Source organism: Mustela lutreola, chromosome 5 (assembly GCF_030435805.1).
Source record: "Mustela lutreola isolate mMusLut2 chromosome 5, mMusLut2.pri, whole genome shotgun sequence".
NCBI classification, from domain to species: Eukaryota; Metazoa; Chordata; class Mammalia; order Carnivora; family Mustelidae; genus Mustela; species Mustela lutreola.
The window spans coordinates 110,181,688-110,195,481 of NC_081294.1; the positions used below are offsets into that span (position 1 = coordinate 110,181,688).

Here is a 13,794-nt window from a genome sequence, read left to right on the forward strand (position 1 = left end):
AAATAATGACTAATTCAGTCAAATATCCATCACTGATAGACATCATTCTCTCTAAGCACAGCACCATGCTGGGTTGTCGGGGAGCTAGTAAAGAAGACGGGTAATAATGAGCAACTGCTCCCCATGTCTTTCTCCTCCTACCATCTACTTCTATTGAAGGCTCTCTCTGTTCTTATTCCCATAGCTCCTTATAGACCTGAATAGTGTTACCTAGAAATTGTCTATTTATGTGCCTTTCACCCTCTTACCTAGTTAACCTGTGAGCCCTACAAATGAAGCCTCTGTCCTGCACTGTTCTTTGCATCTCCATGAATGCCACATGCGATCTGGGAGACCACTGGTACCAAAATATGTTTCCTGACAAAATTTTTAACAAAAGATTAGAAATAGTGGTGCAGGCAATCTAAACAAATGGCTTTGAATGTCTAATGGGCCTTCTGATACACTAGAAAGTATCAAAACAGTAGTCTGAAGTCTACTTAAAGCATTATCATCACTAAATTACCCCTTCAAGACCAAATAAGAACAAAACAGTGCAACAGTTCTATTTTGCCCTTTCTTTTAAATTTCTTCTTCTAAACAGTGTCTCCTCTTGGTATCAGAGTTGGTCACCCTCTCATTTTAGGTTTGGTGTAAAGTTTGGTCTACATTTCCTTAGGCAGATGATGACTTTCTTTGAAAAAGCCATCCTTTTTGGTTTCCGGTTGACTTCACAGTTTCAAAGTAGAGATAATTTATGACTATATTCAGGAAGAATGAAGTAATTTGAGTATTTTACGACATCAAATAATAGGATAAAATCAGAATCTGATAATCTCTAAAAACAGTTGTGTGCTATAAAATATAACAAACTCCCAAATATTTGAAGCTAAAACTCTCCAGAAGGAAGGAGGGAGGGAGGAATGAAATAACCAGCTTTATTATTTATTTATTTATTTATTTATTTATTTATTTGACAGAGATCACAAGTAGGCAGAGAGGCAGGCAGGGGCTCCCTGCTGAGCAGAGAGCCCAATGGGGGGCTCTATCCCAGATCCTGGGATCATGACTGGAGCCAAAGGCAGAGGCTTTAACCCACTGAGCCACCCAAGCGCCCTAGCTCTTTTTATTCTTAATCAAAATTTCACTTAGTTTTACCTTACCTTAGATTAACATGCAAAATATTTTCATTAGGTTTTGAAAGTAGCACAAACGTCACTGTGCTGTTTATTTTACAGTTAGCTGAATGTAAGGCAATGGGAATAATTGGTTACTTGGGAACATGCCTACTATGTCTTTCTCTGCATCATATTGACTACAATCTTTTTTTTTTTTTTTAGATGAGAATATGTCAATGGCTAATAAGTTAAATCTTCATGTTAGAGAATGCATTGCCTTATTTTGTAAAGTTAAACATAACAAGTTATTCTTTCATATACTTCCAAGGAAGAAACGGAGTATTGATGTCTGAGGACCACCCAGGGAAATACAATTTGATCTTGAAGAAAAGCTTTAATTAAGATTAGCGACAGAATGGAGATGGTAGTGTATTTCCAAACAGGAAACCAGAATGAATTACAACTTTGAAAAGAAACATTCATGGTAGTATGACGATTTGTTCAGGGACACAAGCAGCCAGTCTGTCTGGAGCACAGAGTGGGAAGGGGGGTTCTGAGACCTCAGATCAGAGGATGGAGATAGGAACCAGCTTATGATGGACCATTAATGCCATTATTTTTTGGCACTAAAGATCTGGAGCCGGATGGGAGGGTACATTCTGTACCCTTATACTTTAGATAGATGTAGTAAAGCCAATATTTGGGATAGAATTAAGAAACGAATGAAGGAAAGCAGAACAGAGAAACACATATTCGATGTTAATAGTATCAAATATATACTTCAATTCTCAGATAAGAGGTTCTAAGTGATTTTTTCATTTTAATACTGAACCATGTATTATGAGGAAAACCAAACCCAGCTCTTGCTACTTTAAAACATTAATAGAAGGAAGCTTTCATAGTCAATGATGTGAGAACTATCCAGAGTCATTTTATAAGTCTGTAAGGATATGCAGGCACTACTGTTCTTTGCTTCCTTATTTCTTCCAAGTATTTACCCAATAAATATTACTTAACACAGGTGAATGTGAATCTAATGGAGACATATCAACCTTTGAATTTTCTAGCCATTTGATCATGAGGCAAGATCTACCATTATCTAAAAAGGAAATTATAATTAAGTAGATCAGATTCTAAAATAAACAAGTTTCACCTTTATCCAGAGGTTAACACAAGGTTGAATGAACTGGAATTGCATTTGCTGAAGAGAAAATGCTTTATATACATGCTCAGTTTCGAATAAAGAATGACCTTTTATTGCTTGTGCATTTTTTGATTCTTTTAAACTAAAAAAAAAAAAAAAAAAAACTACCTTAAGTTTAACATGTGTAAAAATACAAATGTTACATTAAAGGAGCTATGTACTTTAATATAGTAGCCAAAAAATAAAATATTTTTGCATATGTACACACCTAGGAACATGTAGACTCAGATAACATATGCAAATTACATGGAAGCATTTATATATTAGTTTAATGCAGGAGTTCTTTTAGCGGTGAAGGCTATTTGCACTGTGATTAACACTGCAAGCAATCTAAATGGAAACAGACCTCAATTTGAATAAATCATGTTTAATTAAAGACTAGATATAAATGTTCACAGAATATAATGTAATGAAATGAAAATTAAACATCTTGGTAATAAATCACATACATTTCTCTTTGTCATAGGATCAAGACATTATCATTTCCAGAAAAAAGTCCTTATCTATTCCAAACATAGTGAGATATACTATGTTCTTCTATAACCAGGAAAAATTTGACATATCAGTCCCTATACAAAATAGGAACTTCCGAATTTGGTCATACTTACAGTTCATTTATAATATTAATAGCTGTCACTTTTGAGGTTTTTATATGTATGACTGCTTCATGAGAATGACTAAAAAATCAGTCTCATTCAAAATTGACTTTATAATTAAGACAACCAGCTGAATTCTGATCCCTCATTCCAAAAGCACAAAACTGCGACCTACCATCTTGTCTGACTGAGGACAATATCAAAAGCTGAATTTGGATTTCTAGATATCAACTCATGATGTCTTTTTGTGTGTGTGTGTGTGTGACAGAATCAAAAAGCAAGGTAAAGGAAGAAAGGAGAGGAGAGGAAGAGATGAGAGAATCGATCATTGGTCATGCATTTCTTTGAAAGAAAGAAGTGCTCCACATGGATATCCAGGCCCTTTGCTCTGTTGTAACTAATTATACAAATTCATTCATACTCTATGCATAACTTAGACTCTGTACTTTTATTATTATGTTGCACTTAGCCTATCTTCTACAGACTTATAAAGGTGTATTGGTGGTCTACCCTCTTGGGCTTAGGTTTTAATTAATAGAAATCATGTCAACCCATACACAATTTGGAGACTTTACTGTAAGAATCTTCTTCCAGGAATTGACAGAAACATATTCCTAAGATCACTCTGAGAACTCAACTTGATACACAACTGTACCCTGAGAAGTGTTCAGTTACTCCTAGTCTTTTTTTCCTGGATCTTTTCAGACCCATCACTGGACAAACTATAGCCCTAAAGCCCATGAATATGACTTTGGAGTGGTAGGCTATCAAAGAATTTTTGAAAATCAAAATTATTTTCCTTATTTGAGACTTCAAAAAATAGCTTCCCTGGGCATAATTTCTTAACACAGAAACCATGTCACTTCTTTTCAGGTAATTATATTATATCCTTATATCTTTATAATTTATCATTTCAGGTAATTATATTTTAATATTCAGTAACCCCATTCTTCATTATAGACTCTACCAGCTGGCCAGAGAGGAAATGGTGAAATGGAGATTTATGGAGACTAATTCTCTGGGACCTCCTCTGGAGACTTTTAAATTTACATGATTAACTAAATAACCAATTAATTAATTAGTTTCAAATTACTTCATATTTGTAATATGTAGAGTAGGAGATACAGAAGGCACCACTCCTGGTCTACCGGTGTCCCAGTTCATCCTCGAGTTTACTCAGAATCCTCAGATAGCTGCCACGTGACCCTAGTAGTGCAACTACATTTATTTGTCAATGTGGCTTAGACTGTTTTGAGTACTGATCACTGCTTAGAGCAGGTCATCCAATTTTTCTTGGGATAGAAATTCATCTAACCTCCTCTTGAGTGGAGACAGAGATAACTTAATTCAGTCATGAAAATAACTCCTTTTCATGTCCCAAGTACATCCAGGCCCATGAATATCAAGAAGGAACAACTAATTTTCAGGCACCCTAGTTTTCATATATTAAAAGGACACCATGATAAAGCCCTTATTTTTTTCTTTGCAAAGACATAATTTCTCAACTTCCTTATTTCTTTCCCTTAGGCCGTCTTTCTCCTGCAATATTGTTATTGACTGTTAATTAGCCAGCAGAGCCTATTTTCAAGAGCCTTCTATTTTTGATCCTAATAACCCATCTTCCCTGGGCTCCCCATTAGCTATTAAATATTCTCCAAACCTCCCATGAGTGACTGACTTTTAAAATTTGATCTTTTATTTATTTTTCTTACCTAAAGCCTATGCTTTTACAATTTCTCTTTTAAGTCTAAATAAATTCTGATGAATTTCTAGAGGTTCTGTTCTCCCACTCAGATACTGAATTAAATTATGCCATAATCAGAATTATCTACAGGATTTCCCAGTCCTTTCTGGGCTCAATTCACTAGTAATTAATTTTAAAGTAGCAAACTAAAATCTGAATTCTTTAATCAGAACATATCACAAATCTTTTATAATAACACTGATAACCTTCACTTACCTAGAACAATAGCATAAAACAAACAAAAAAACCCAAGTCTAAGAGAAACTTAACCTTTACCACTTACTAACAAAGATGATATTCTCTGCTCAGCTATATCCCAGCATCCTAGCATTTATTTTGAGATCTCAATTTAGATACAAAAACCTCTGCTACTAGTATCCAGGTGAAGTCCAATTCTTCAGGATGTTTGCATATAAAATTATTCCAGTGGGGCTTTATTTCATCTACTCAGATATTTGGCTACTAAGGTAAGATAGCTATTCCAAGGTACTTAGAAAGAAAAAACCAAAAGAGATAGAAGGAAGGCTAGGACAGGGTAACCAAGAGGGTGCTATACTCAAGTATTTGAGGCCTTGGGAAAAAAAAAATCAGAAATAGAACCCATATGAAAAACATATAGTAGAGGCCAAAGGAACCAATGTCTCTGGTGAAAATATGGGCCAAAGAACAACCCGTCTCTGAGGACATGACCTCAGGGACATGTAGCATAGTAACTTAACCTTGCAATAGATATTTGTTGATTGGTAGAAAAGAACTGAGAATATTAGAGACCTAAAGAATTGTCAACTGTACTGTAATAGCGAGTGCCCTGATTGGGGTGGGTATGCCAGCCTACTTTAAAGGCGTTCTGTTAAGGAAAATGAAGTTAGGTCAATGCTTGTTTTAAAAGCTAGAACTTTGAAAAAAAATAAATAAAAATTAGAACTTTTATTTTACTTTTTAAAGATTATATTTATTTATTTGACAGAGAGAAAGACAGAGCACACGAGCAGGGGGGAATGGCAGGCAGAGGGAGTGAGAGAACCAGGCTCCCTGCTGACCAGGGAACCTAATGTAGGACTCCATCCCAGGACCCTGAGATCATGAACTGAGCTGAAAGCAGATGCTTACCCATCTGAGCCACCCCAGCATCCCCAAAACTAAGATATTTAAAACATACCAATGCAAAGGCTCCCTACCAGAGATTCTGATTTAAATGGATTTGGGTGTAACAAAGGGAGTATTATTGTTTATATAGGAGTTCAGGCAAGTCTAAAGGTAGAGTTGAGATATAGAACTTTTGCCCATTCGTCTATCCATCCTTAGTTCTGTGTTAAGTGCTAAGAATGAAAAGATTAATACATCATGGCTCCTTACATTTCTCAAGGCTCTTATAGTACAGTAGGTACTCAAAGAAATAGTCCAGTTACAGTAGAAAGTGACAAATATTCTAACAGGAGAATGAATGTGCAGTTTCTCAAAAAAACTTTAAATATCAATAACTAAACCAGTCTAGCAGACTAGAGAATGTTGAATTTTAGAGGAGGAGTTTAGCTGACTGGGGAGAATGTTTCTGGGTTATAACTAATTACTCTGTAAAGTTATTTTTCTAAATTAATATGCATCTCATTATTGTACAGATCTAAGAGGGACTCTTCATTGTCTCATAGTTCTTTGCTCCAGGTATGAAGTCATATATTTCCTAGCTTCCTACTTTATTATGGTAATGTTATCATTTCTATACATATATTTTTTCATATTTATAATGCTGTATCCAGAGTTAACTACTCTGTTCTTCACCTGAATGTCAAATTTGTTCATTTGCAGCTCTCTCTAGCTTTAGTGGTCACACTGATGATCAGCTATTTTGGATTTTATTTTTAGAATGAGTAATCACAAACTCATAATTGACTAAGATGAGGTTTATGCTGGAAGCATAACTATGACTCATACGGTTGCCTTTACTGACTTATTCACTCACTTATTCACTCATCAAAATTCTGATGAGCACCTTCCATGAGTCAAGCCCCAAAATATATGATTGGATACATCAGTAAATGGGGATCAGTTCCTTTTCTAAGTCATCTCATCTTCTGTAATTCCATTCAGAAGAGAAATAATGAGAATAAGATTGTGAAATATGTGTCCTGTACCATTACACATAAAAGGTACTGAGATCACAGAACAGGCAATGGCTTTGCCTAAAGGAGATGTGGAAGATAGCTTACAGAAGGTAGTATGAGGCTGGTGTTTAGAGGATTAGCAGGAATGTTTTTAGTTGGAAGGAATATAAAAGAACACAATGTTTTCAGAAAGAACTGAACACTTTTAAACGTCTAGATACTCACAGGGACTATGTGTGTGGAGCTACTAGGGATGGAAGTTGAAGTTACTAGGTAGTGTGGACCAGATTTTTATGGCACTACAAATCAAGTTAAGGAGTCTGAACTTTAGTTCCTGGATTTGGGAGTTAATAAAGAATTGAAGAATATGAAAGGGGGCATGGGATTGTAGAGATCTTTATTTTAGAAAGCTCATTCACATACTCTAGAATTTCATTACTGGGAACATTTTGGAAAAATAATTCAAAATGTCAGAAAGGGATTTTATGTGGAGTCCATACTACCCAGACCCCATAACATGATGGTTATGGTCATGTATGCTTAAACATTTAGTTTGGTGTGAAGCTAAACATACAAACTCCCTAATACAAGATGCCTATGCAATACCTGGCTTAAAAAATAGTTCATCCAAAATTCAAATTTACCTGGGCACCCTATATTTTATCTGGGAATCCTGCTTGAATTGTCAGCTGGAATGTGAGTTCTCCACATTTTCTTTCTTTCCTTTTATATAAGCATTTTAATTTTCAGCATATGGTCATGCTTTCCATTTTGTACATTCAGCAGACCTCAAGGAAAACTACCTGCAGTGGAAAATTATTATTGACAAACGAGTCTTCCTCGGGCTTTTGCTAACACTAAAATTTGTTGCTTGCTTTCTGCAGAGTGGTTCATAATCTTTAGAGTTTAGAATCACCTTTATGTAAGCCTCAATAATACAAAGATGAACAAACAGCACTTCAGGATGACAAATGATTGACAACAACGAGCATATCCACCTATTTGTGGATTAGTTACTATGTGCCAAATATTTTTCTAAGCATTTATACGTAACATGACCCCCTCGTGAGCTAGTAACCATGAACATAATCGTTTTACAGATGAGGAGATTGAGACATTGAAAATGTAAATAACTTGCCCAGAGTCACAGAGGTGGTAGAACGGAGATTAAAGCCTAGAAAATATTTCTCAAGAATCCATGCTATTCACCAGTATGCCTCATCCCCACTGCAAAACATTACTACTCCCGCTTCCCCAGCACTTCATACTTGCCTTTGGTGTTCCACTTTATGTGCTGGGGACAGATACAGGATCATGTATGGTCCTTGATCTCAAAATGTTTATAATGTCCTAGTAATATTAGCATTGATGCTGGAGGTCAAAGAATCCAATCCTAAGATCTCAGTTAAGAATACATTTTCCCCATAGTTCCTTTATTTCTTCTGTCTCAGAATCTTAAGTGATTTGGGCTTAATGGACAGCTGTTCTAATTTTATTCCTTTCTACTTAGAAATAGATTTCTTTGGCTCTTATATTCTTTTTTTTTCTTAAATTATTTATTTATTTGACAGAGAGAGAGATCAAGATCACAAGTGGGCAGAGAGGCAGGCAGAGAGAGAGGGGGAAGCAGGTTCCCCACTGAGCAGGGAGCCCGATGTGGGGCTCGATCCCAGGAACTCTGAGATCATGACCTGAGCCGAAGGCAGAGGCTTAACCCACTAAGCCATCCAGGTGCCCTTGGCTCTTATATTATTTTTTTTTTAAATTTTTTATTTTTTATAAACATATATTTTTATCCCCAGGGGTACAGGTCTTTGAGTCACCAGGTTTACACACTTCACAGCACTCACCAAAGCACATACCCTCCCCAATGTCCATAATCCCACCCCCTTCTCCCAAACCCCCTACCCCCAGCAACCCTCTTATATTCTTTTATACATGTTTTTTAACTTTACATTCAGATGAAAGCAATATTTGTTTTAGTTCTTTATTTATAGAGGACATGGATAGATACTGTATTCATATGATTGAAATTTTTATTTTTCAGGGGTGGTAAATTCACATTACTTTAAAATCCTTATCTGAAAGACAGCATACCTACAAAAAAGCATACAAAACAATAAAGTTGAATGAATTATTGTTAAAAGACAACCCATGTAATAAGCACCAATGTCAAGCAAAACAATGCCACTAGCACTCTAAAAGTTATCACGTGTGCCTTCCATTCATATCTCCAGCCTCACAAAAGTAACCCACCTCCCACTTACCAAGGCAATAGAGGACTTACTCTTCATGTGGTTTATAATTTTACTACTTAAATAGGCATTCCTAAAAGAGTATCATTCATTGTCTATATTTGAACTTCAGAGTAAAAAAAAAACAAAACAAACAAAAAAAAACATTCAGTCTGTTTTCTTCTGTTTGTAGTTTCATTCACAATGTTGTTGCAGGTGGGTATAATGAGTTCATTTTCGTGGCTTTACGGTATTTCACAGTAAAATGTACCATGATGCATTTTCCCTTTTATTGTCAATGGCATTTATGTTGTTGCTGGAAATAAAAGCTTCAGTGAGCATACTTGTACATGTCTCTTGATGCATAAGTATACTGATTTGGGGGGGAAGTATACCTAAGAGTGAAATGACAGGGCCATTCATATGCTTTAGTAGGTAATGCCAATATGGTTTTTAAAGTGTTTGCACTCCTATCAGCAATTTAATTGTTGGTGAAACAACTGGCATGAAACTTGTAGGGAACCACTTATTCTATTTCATATACAAGTTTTAAGTAGAAAGACTTAACACCTGTATCTCCCTTTAAGGTATATCTTTGACAAGAGAGGATTGTAAGGGAACAAATCAGGACTTTCAGTTCACTGTGTTGAATTATTTTTCCCTTCAACGACTGTGGCTTTAAAAAAAAAATTAAGACAATAACTTTTGCTAAGAGTAAGAAACCACTGAAGGCATGTAAACAATGCCACATCTAAATCACTGGTACTGCTACTGAGTTAAATTTTGTATATACAGAAAAATAATCTCACTTAATTCTAGAATTAATTTCTTAAAAATAACTCTATAAATCAACTCTCACCTACAGATACATGTAAACTCAGATAATAAGAATACTTCCTGCTCCTACATTTTAATACCTTTGAAATTTTGTCATTGGCATAATTGAAATTGTGCTTTAAAATCATGAATTCTGTACACTTCTAAAGTGACTGTGAACATTACATGACTTAATTTGTGGTGAAAAATCTTATAAACTGTAAGGACTATAAGAAGAATGATCCACATTTTTATAGTATGGACTAATCTGTCTATGTAGTCTTCTATAGACTGTTTCTCCATTATGCTGCTGAACAAAATGTAGTACATTTTTTAATGAGACTTTCTGTACACAGGTATTTCTACTTTCCTGGCTATCATCAGAGTAAATAAATGGGTAGCATTTTCATCAATATCCTACAGAAGAGAAGCCCTGCTTTGGAGAGTCATGAAAGACAGTATTCAGCCCTATAATTGCAAAGGCCATGGAAATTTTGATCCACTGAATGGAATAATTCAACAGATACTCTTAATATTACTTCTTTCTACAATGGGGGCATTCACGATTTCTTTTTAAATGAGAACATCAACACTGTACATTTTGGCTGAAGGATCACTAAAGGCTAGAGCTGAAAGAGCTATGAGCTATGACTGGTAAGTACAGAGAACACTCTTCAAAATCTCACTTCGGCTCCCATCACGGTGAAAGAACAGAGTGGCTGTATTTCCCTCAATTTGAGAATTATAGGAGGTTTCCTGGATTCCTAGCAGACCCGGAGGCCACCATATGTCTGCCACACTCAAGGCCACCACAGAAGATTCTGCTTCAAGCAACCAACTCACTCAGTGCCAAAAAAGCACTGCTTCCGAGCCATGACCTCTGATATTTTATTTCTCTCCTCCCATACTTACTATTAAGTATGTCAAATTGGCATCCCCCCCCCCCCCATTAATGATGATAATGTTGGGATTCAAGAGAGTTTCTGGCCAAGACACTGCCCAGATTTGTCCTCCTGTCTGCAACAACAGAAAAAGTAGAACAGACGATATGTGAGACAACAGTTTTTGAAGACACGACATTAGGAAAGAAAGGACAATAATAAACCAGGTGGGTCTTAGAGTTGCTTATAGGTTTACTGCCTTAAGAAGGATTTCAAGCTGTAGCACAGAGAGGAAGAATCCAGGTGGAGCCTGGCCAGTCCTCTGAGATAAAGAGAAAGAGCTGAGAGGAAGGGCACAGAGAAAGCCCACAGGGATCTACAGAGTACACACTCAGGAATTCAGCAGAGCTCGGATCAGCTCATGCAAGTAAGGAAACTACTGAGGAAAGAACCGTCTGAGTGGACCGAAGGGTGCAACACTTGGAGCTCACCCCAGGCTAGGAAAATTGCCTGATGCCTCTAGGTAGAATGAAAAATAAACTAATTCATAAGGTATTGGGTGGAGGACTCAGAAGAACCTTGCCTCAGTGGTAGGAAATAATTAGCCTAGATTAAAATTTCACTGGTCCCACCTAGAAAATCTTATAAACAAGACCCAGTAGGATTAAACTGTTTTCAAGGAATTGACTATGTAAGAGAACAAAATTCAAGAAGCTATAGAGCACTAGAGAGCACCTAATACTCAACAAGGTAAAATTCATGTCTAAAATCCAGTCAACGTTAATAGACATGCAAAAAAGTGGGAAACACACTAGCTTTTTAGAATTAGCAGCCAATGATATTAAAACAGCTATTATAACTATATTCCCTATACTGAAAAATGTTAAATATATGGAAAATACAAGGAGACGTAAACTGAACTTCTATGGATAAAAACTACAATGTATGAGACGGAAAATATACTAGCAGAAAATAAAGAAGATTAGACATTGTAGAAGAAAAGATTAGTAAATTTTTAAGACATAACAGGAACGATACAAAGTAAAACACAGAGAGAAGAAAAAAACTGGACATCAGGGAGTTGTGGGACACATAAAAGAGAAGTGAGTGAAGTCTTTGAAGCAGAGGGGACAGAAAAATATTTGGTAATGGCTGCACATTTTCCAAATATGATGAAAACTATACCTACAGATCCAGGCAGCTCAACAAATCCCAAGCATCAGAAACATGAAGAAATATCACAAAGGCACGCCATGATTATAGTTATAAAAATGATTCTGTAGATAATTTTCTGGATTCCTAGCAGATATCCTAATACCTATACACAAAAATCAAAAACAAAAACAAGGAACTCAGATCCACATCTTATACCACATACAAAAATTAATTCAAAATGGATGGTAGACCTTAAAGAAAAACCAAAAACTAAAAAAATAATTATAGGAGAAAATCTTTGGGGGCCTAGTTTTGGCAAAGTTTTCTGAGACACATCAAAAGCATGAACCATTAAAATTGATAAATTGTACTTTATCAAAATTATGAATTTCTTTAAAATTCATAATTTCTTCAAAATCCATTTTAAGAGAATGAAAAATAAGCCAAGGATTGAAAAAATATCTTGAGAAATCAAATATATCAATAAATCAAATATAAATCACCTATATTCAAAATATCTACAGAATTCTCAAAAGTTAATAATAAGAAAACAAGTGACTCAAAAAAACCAAAAAAAAAAAAAAAACAAAACTCTAGGAAAAAGATTTGAACATACTCTTCACAAAAGGATATATGTGAGAATGGCAAACACATGAAAAGGTGTTCAACAGCTTCTGTCATTAGAGAAGTGCAAATTAAAACCAAAAAGATATTACCACACAAATATTACAATGGCTAAAATTAAAAAGACTGACCATACCCAGGGTCAGGGAGGATGTGGAGGAATTGAACCTCCATACACCACTGGTTAGAATGTAAAACAATACAATCAGTTTGGAAAACAGTTTAACATTTTCTCAAATACTTAAACATGTATCTACCTTATGATCCAGTCATCCCATTCCTAGAGAAATGACAACTTATGTCTAAAGAGAAATGACAACTTATGTCCAAAGAGTTGTATGACTATGCAGAGCAACTTTATTTGTAATATCCCCAAACTAGAAATAATGGCCATCAGTTACTAAATGGATAAACAAATTGTAGGATATCTGTACAATTGAGTACTACTCAGAAATGAAAAAGAATGAGTTACTGATATAATCAACAACATGGAGGGACTTCAAAATAATTATGCTGAGTGAAAGAAACCAAAGAGAGCACATATTTTCTGATTCAATTTATATAAATTTTTAGAAATGCAAACTTATTTACAGATGGGAAGCAGATCAGTGGCTGTTTAAGTAAGAGGGACAGATGGGAGAGATTACAATGGGGTAGAAAGAAACTTCTGAGGATGATGAAAATGCTTAGTATCTTAATTAAATGACAGTTTCGTAGGCACATACATATGTCACAAAGTACCACAGTGTGCATTTTAAGTACGTGCATTTTATTGTATGGTAATTATGGTAATTATATCTCAACAGAGATATTAAATAAAGTCATCATGTCAAGGTTCTTTTTATAACTCACTTATTTATCAGCTGTGAGTTTAGAAACACACACACACACACACACACACACACACACATCCAATACACGTACATGGCATCACTATAACCAGCCTAGAAAATTAATAAGGGACATCAGCCTTCTCATAAAATTCACATCAGAAAGGGTTTTTTTATACTTATACCTCAAAGTGAGAGCTATGCAGCCCAAATGAAATGAGGCAGGCCTTATTGAAAAGACTGAGTAGTTTAATAAAACATACTAATAGAAGGAGCTGTATTCATAAAAATGACAAAAATACTAATTTTTTCACAGCAGTTTACCTCCTGCTTTGCAGGTTATTTTCATCACTCAAGGAAGGCTTTGCAGGAAGTCTTAAATGAAGATGAATGAGAAAAAAGTCACATAACTGCAAGATTTTCTACTGCTCATATATTTTTAGTTTCAGATTGGATTTATTTCTGATACGGTTGACTGTAAGGAATCTGAAGATTATTAAACTATAACTGG

The 13,794-nt window shown here is 35.3% G+C and overlaps 1 protein-coding gene across 2 annotated transcripts in view; it reads right to left on the minus strand.

Moving 5' to 3' along the window:
• Window positions 1–13,794, minus strand: part of EDIL3 (EGF like repeats and discoidin domains 3) — a 423,319-nt gene that overhangs the window by 195,614 nt on the left and 213,911 nt on the right. The window lies entirely within an intron of this gene.